General features: G+C 33.3%; 1 pseudogene; it reads left to right on the forward strand.

The window, feature by feature from the left end:
* Window positions 1-2,677: 2,677 nt before the first annotated feature.
* LOC101404298 (olfactory receptor 4C16-like) lies at window positions 2,678-3,657 on the forward strand (annotated as a pseudogene).
* The last annotated feature ends 3,601 nt before the right edge of the window (window positions 3,658-7,258 follow it).

The raw sequence follows: 7,258 nt of genomic DNA on the forward strand, positions 1-7,258 counted from the left end.
GAGAGACAAAGGGAACAGCTCATTCTGCCATGATGCTGATGTTACTCTAGATTTCTGATATTCTTATTCCAGGAGGAAGTTAAAGTAAGTACATTCTTTCTTGTGTTATAAGCAATTATATGTAATATTTTAAGAAAAGCTGTAAAGAAAGCCCTTAGAGAGCAGAGTAGTGAATTTCTCTTCTCACAGATAATCATTGAAGGCCATCTGGAGGATATTTCTCAGCAGTTTGGTTCTGTAGTTCCCAGAAAAATTGAAAGAGCTAGAAATGGAAAGTCATTCCAGGAAGAAAGGAGAGAGCAAGATGAGTTTGGGTCACTACACCTATTCATTTTTAATCCTTGGATACTACATTACTTCCATTATAGACATCCCACCTGATGCATCTACTAATCTTTATATGCCCACATTGCATCATGAATATACCTTGACAATACACAGACTTTAATAATTATCTATTGACTTGAGAACTATAGTTTCCTTTTTCTAGATTGTGAGGTATTGTAGATTACAAAATAGGTTAAAATCTCCTTTTTCAAGATAGAAAGAAATCTCTGAAATGTGCTTGAGGGCACAGAACATGTTTTTTAATATAAATTACTAAATATATGACTAAAGTAGTCTGGATTGTGTGCAACATGAATGGATAGAAATAGGCTTTATAGCTGCAGATTTGGGTGGAGACATTTAATGTTTTTCTGAAACTATTGATTAAATATTTGATGAGGACAAACAATTATTAAAAAGTTAATGGTCATATGTATTTATGATTCTTATTTTATCTTAAGTATATATGTTCAAATATAAAAAAGAAATAAGCTTGTCCTGGAAAGAAGATAACAGATTTGATAACATATAAACCAAAAACTATACACTTGAAGGAGTGGCCAACATCATGGAATTTTGAAGTGACACAGACTTTCACATCATCTTGATTCCAATGCCTACCATATTTTCAAGTGCCAATACTTTATGATACATCACTCTTTTAAATTAATAAAAGAATGAACTTATTGTAATGATTAAAATGTCAAGACTTAGTTCCCTTATAGTTTAAGATTTTGCTCAAGATCACACAATCCAAAGAGATATTTTCTTAATCTTTGGAAACTCAAACTGAATAACTTCATCAGACGTTTCCCCAGGATTTGTTTTTGATTTGCAGGAATAAGGGATATTTCTTCTCTTCTGAGAAGAAGAAAATTCACCAAGGGAGAGGAAAAAATATATATAAATGAAATCTTTTGTCTATTTAGCCTATTGTCATCTGTGCTTTGGCCGCTCACATTTTTTAAGACAATGTGTTAAAGGTTGGATGAGACTGAGAAGAAACACAATAAGGCAAGTAAGTCTTCCAGATTATATTTAAATACCTCATATTTCAGTTTATATTTTTACTTGCATATAGTGTCAATTCACACATCATTTTCACAAGAAAGATAAAGAAAATTTTTTCTTTGAAATGACCCTATGATAATATTTCTTTCCCAAGGTAGAAAAAAAATCTTCATTGAAAGAAGGGACATTTCAAAATTGAATAATTATTGGCTTTGCCAGGACGAAAAGAAATTGAATGAAGAATCCATTACTTTTTACTTTGTTCTGTAAAACTACATCTCCCTCCCTCTTCTGTTTTTCTGCTGTGTTCCAGGAATGTAGGGCTTTCAGATACCTGAATAATAGAAACTATACTGAGAATACAACCATGATCACGTTGTACACCAACTGCCTAGCTACATGCTCCCTGCAAAAGAAAACTACCCTAGATCTAAGATGCTCAAATGAAAACCTGAATTTTGAAAACATTAACTATTGTGTAATAACCCTCTCCCCTTTCATTTAGAAATGTAATTTCTAAATGAAATTACTCTAATTTAAATTAAAATTACTCTAAATTTAAATTTAAATTTAAATTTAAATTACTCTAAATGAAATGCTCTAAGGGATACTTTTAAGAATGGAGAAGGAAAAATAGTAATGGAGATATTTTAGATATTATCAACTATCAAAGAACATTCATTCTGTTCACCAGTATATGTCCAGGACTAAATATCATAAACATGCTTGAAAGTTGCAGCAGATTATTTAAAGGCAATATATCTTTACTTCTTTCAATCTAAACTATCTGGAAAAGAGTTTGCAGTAAAGAGATGAAATATATATATATAAAACATACATTTGTATAAATATGTATAACAAATATGAGATGTATAAATATACGTATAAATAAGATATTCTTTAATGTGTTAAGGGTAGTGTAAGACTTTATATTTATATAATGAACCTCCAAGCGCAGTCAAATATATTCTAAATGCCAAGTGATACACAATGCAAACCGTGGGATCCAAGATGTTTTCAATATGATCAAAAAACTTGAAGAAAATAAAAAGGAGGCATATCTCTTAATTATACATTCATATAATTAATCAGAATCATGTCGAAGCTAACAAGGAATTGTATTTGAAGAGTGCTGTCAGAAAGTATAACAGTCACAAGCTTATACGATACTCAAAATGACCCTATGAAGTGATCATTACAAATTAAGGAACAAAGTAGTAAACTGACTTATTAAGAAACCATAGCTAGAATATCCCTGATAAGCAATAATTATTTTTATTTAAAATATTCCATAACATCACATATCACACCATAAATAAATTCCTTTATTTTTTGCGCAATGTCCATTTCACACTCATCCCTTCTCCTCATTCATAAAATCATTCAGCTGATAAATAATGTGACCAAATTCATTCTGCTTAGCTTGGCACAGGATCCTGTTAGGAAGAAAATAGTGTTTGTCACTTTCTTGCTTTTCTATTTGGGGATGGTTGCTGGCTAATTTGCTGATTATTGTTACCATCAAGACCAGCCAGACACTTGGGAGTCCAATGTACTTCTTCCTTTTCCACTTATCTTTATCTGATACCTGTTTCTCTACTTCCATATCTCCTAAAATGATTGTGGATGCCCTGCTGAAGAAGACCACTATATCTTTCAGTGAATGCATGATCCAAGTCTTTTCAACACATTTCTTTGACTGTCTGGAGATCTTCATCATAATCATCATGGCCATTGACCACTATGTAGCCATCTTTAAGCCCCTGCACTACATGACCCTCATGAGCCATCAAGTCTGTGGTGCATTGGTGGCTGTTGCCTGGGTGAGGTTCTATGTGCATTCATCAGCTCAGATTTTTCTGACCTTGAGTTCGCCTCTCTGTGGTCCCAATGTGATTGATCACTATTTCTGTGACTTGCAGCTTTTGTTGAAAATTTCATGTATGGACACCTACATGGTTGATCTATTCTTAGTGTCCAACAGTGGGGCCATTTGTACAGTGACTTTTGTCTTGATGATGTTCTCCTGTGTTATCATCTTGCATTCTCTGAGAAACCACAGTGCTGTAGGGAGGAGAAAAGCCCTCTCCACCTGTGTCTCCCACATCATTGTGGTCATTTTATTCTTCAGTCCTTAACGTATATATACACACACACACATGCTCCACAACCACCTTCCCCATGGACATTATAACTGTGTTTTGTACAACTGGAACACCTTTGTTCAACCCTCTGATTTATACACTGAGAAATGCAGAAGTGAAAAATGCCATGAGGATGTTATGGAGCAACAAGTTGATCTCAGATGACAAAAGATGAATGGAGGTTTCAAATTTTTCTTCATAGTTTGGACTGATGTAGAAATCCTTAGGAGATCTTGTCTTCTTATTTTGGAGTTAAAATAATCCTAACTCAAGACATAAGGATCAGTTCCTTCAAGAAAATAGGCAATGTTAACACATACATGGGTTAGTGCTGAGTCTATTTTATGTAGAAGAGACAGCACCAGGTACAAACAGGCATGTAAGGTCTATTACCTTAGATATTGTTTACTGCTGTGTCTCTGCCTCTCTTGCCTGCCTAGTATCACTGTGGTTTTGATGTAATGTTTTGCTTGCCCTTCTTCATGTTGACTTCTGGTGTTGGTTTATAGTTACACTTCTATGTGCTTATATCCACAGCCTGGCAGGTTTTCCTAACAAATGGTTCATTTGTTAGACATACTGGTCTCATACTGTCTGATCAGGAACCTTCAACTTAGTTGTTCTTTCTGACTCAGCAGAAAATATCAGATTCAAATAATTATAGAAGCTTTATGTTGTAAGGGACAGTATATAATCTAGATAATCTCCCTTCAATTTCTTGGTTTTATGTTTTGAATTCTTACCATATGTTTATCTAGATCCTTCTAGAACAGTGATTGAACATGGAGAGAAAATTCTCCCTTCCATGGTACTTCTCTGATCTTAAGAAGGCTTTGATTGTTGGGTTTATACTCATAATAATATTCATTTGGTAAAATCTACCTTGTGTTCCTAATTTGATCCCTTCTGATTTGGGGGATGGTATTAAGGTTTCTCTAGAATTATACAAATTATAGTATTTTGTTTTAATATCAAGTTATTTTAATTGTAGAATAGATGGCCCAAATAAAGGGTGATAGATTTATATGGACTAGAAGTAGAGAGTGTAAGCAGTTGATGTTAGTAAATTTTAAAATATTCATAGATTAAAACAAAGAATGATAAAACTCAAAGAAGGACTTTATGTTTTGAAACAGCAATATTTACATCATAAGTATGAATTAGGAATTCCATCTGGCAATCACACTCCTTGGTATTTACCCAAAGGAATTGAAAACTTATGTCCACACAAAAACCTGTACACACATGCTTATAGCAGCTTTATTCATAATTGCCAAAACTTAGAAGCAATAAAGATGTTCTTCAGTAGGTGAATAGGGAAATAAACTGTGGACATCCAGACAAATGAATATTATTCAGCACTAGAAAGAAAAGAGCTATCAAGCCATGGAAAGACATGCATATTACTAAGTAAAAGAAGCCAATATAAAAAGGCTACATACTACATGATTACAATTGTATGACATTCTGGTAGTGATAAATCTAACGAGACAGTAAAATGTATAGTGATTGCTAGGGGTTAGGGTGCAGGGAGGGATCAATAGATGGAGCACAGATGATTTTTAGGGCAGTGAAACAACTCTTTATGATACTACAATGGTGGATAGATGTCATTATACATTTGTCCATACCCACAGGATGAACAGCACCAAGAGTGAATGCTAATGTGAACTCTGGACTTTAGATGATAATGAGGTGCCAATATCCATTCATCAATTGTAACAAATGTACCATTCTTTTGGGGATATTCATAATAGGGAAGGTTATGCATGAGTGGGAGCAGGGAGTACATGGGAAATCTCTGTATCTTCTGCTCAGTTTTGTTGTTAGCCTAAAACTGCTCTAAAAATAAAGTCTATTAAAAAAAAACAGATGTCAATAGAGAAGATAGAATTGAATACTAAACAAAAAATACCTACTTATTTATCAAAAGAATACAGGAAAGAAAGAAAGTAAGTTATAAAGAGGGCAAAGAAAAAGTAAATTACAATAGGATGAACTTAACTTCAAAAATTTTAACAAGTACATCAAATGCGAACATGCTGCATGTAAAAGACAGAAATTGTCAGAATAGACAGAATAATCTTCATCAATTAAAAGTAATGAGCTAATGATACACATTTCAACACAATGAATCTTAAAGATACTATACACAAATGAATAAATACTGTGATTCAATTTATACAAAGTTCTAGAATAAGCAAACTAAAATAGGGTGATACAAATCAGAACAGTGGTTGCATCTGGGGAAATTGACTGAAAAGTGGCATGACAAAACTTTCTGTGTTAATGAAAATATTCTAGATCTTGAGTTTGTTAATTGTTACACGAGTATATACATTTATCAAAACTCATCAACCATAAACTTAAAAGCTCTGTATTTTATTGTATGTAAAATTTATCTCAGAAAAAGTATTGTATTACGAAAAGAAAAAATATCTGTAAGTCCCCCCAAAAAATGCCTATCAACTTTAGTGATCATTTCTACAGACAAAAACAGAATGGCAACTGTCATTAAGAATTTTATTCCCATGAATGGAAAATGTATAACTATTTTATTGAAAATTAGTACATAATAGTGACTTTGAATAGTTCCATTGGACTTCATCAAAATGAAAAACTTTTGTACTGAAAATTATACCACCAACAAAGTGGAAATCCAGCCCACAGATTGGGAGAAAATACTTGCCAGTCATGCATCTGATAAGGAACTTGTTTCCAGGTTATATAAGGAACTCCTACCACTTAGTAATCAAAAGGCAATTAATTATCCAATTAAAAATGGACAAAATATCTGAATAAACAGATCTGCACAGAATATATACAAATGGTCAAAAGCACATGAAAAGATGCTCAACACCTTCAGTCATTAGGAAATGTAAACCTGACACATAGTGAGATACCACTTCACACCCACTAGAACATCTAGAATCAAAAGACAGACAATAACAAGCATTGGTGAGGATGTGGAGAAAGTGGAGGTCTCAATAATTGCTGGTGGTAATGTAAAATGGTGCAATCACTTTAGAAAATGGTTTGGTAGTTCCTCAAAAGGTTAAACATATGACCTAGCAATTCCAAACTGAGGTATCTACCCAAGAGAAATGAAATCATATGTTCACACAAAACCTTGTACAACAATGTTCGCAGGAGCATTATTCATAATAGCCAAATGGGGAAACAACCCACACATCAATTAACTGATGAATGGATAAATGATATATCCATAAAATGAAATTCATCAAGGAAAGAAATACTGATACTTGCCACAACATGGATGAAACTCTAAGAACAAGATACTAGGTGAAAGAAGCAAGTTACAAAAGACAACATATTGTGTGATTCCTTTTATATGAAATGTCCAAAAAAACAAATCTATAGTGACAGAAAGCAGATTAGTATTTGCCTGGGGCTGCTGGCGATGGTGGTAGACTGGAATGAAGAGTGACTTATAATGGGTATGGGATTTCTTTTTGGGGTGACAAAGATGTTGTAAAATCAGATAATGCTGATGGTTGCACAGCCTTCTATACTAAAAAGCATTAAATTGTACATTTTAGATGAGTGAATTATATAGTATGTGAATATCTCAATATAGCTGTTAAAAACAGATAAATGCAAAATCTAGGGATCATTAACTATCATCAAAAATTTCTTTCCAGGAGAGACGTCAGCATCATAGCACAGTGAGCTTTCCTATAAACTCTTCCCCCAATAAGATACAACAGAAGGAACAGTCACAGACCAACAATGGAATCCTAGACAGCGAAAAGCAA

Source organism: Ceratotherium simum, chromosome 3 (assembly GCF_057802395.1).
Source record: "Ceratotherium simum simum isolate JZ-2026a chromosome 3, ASM5780239v1, whole genome shotgun sequence".
NCBI classification, from domain to species: domain Eukaryota; kingdom Metazoa; phylum Chordata; class Mammalia; order Perissodactyla; family Rhinocerotidae; genus Ceratotherium; species Ceratotherium simum.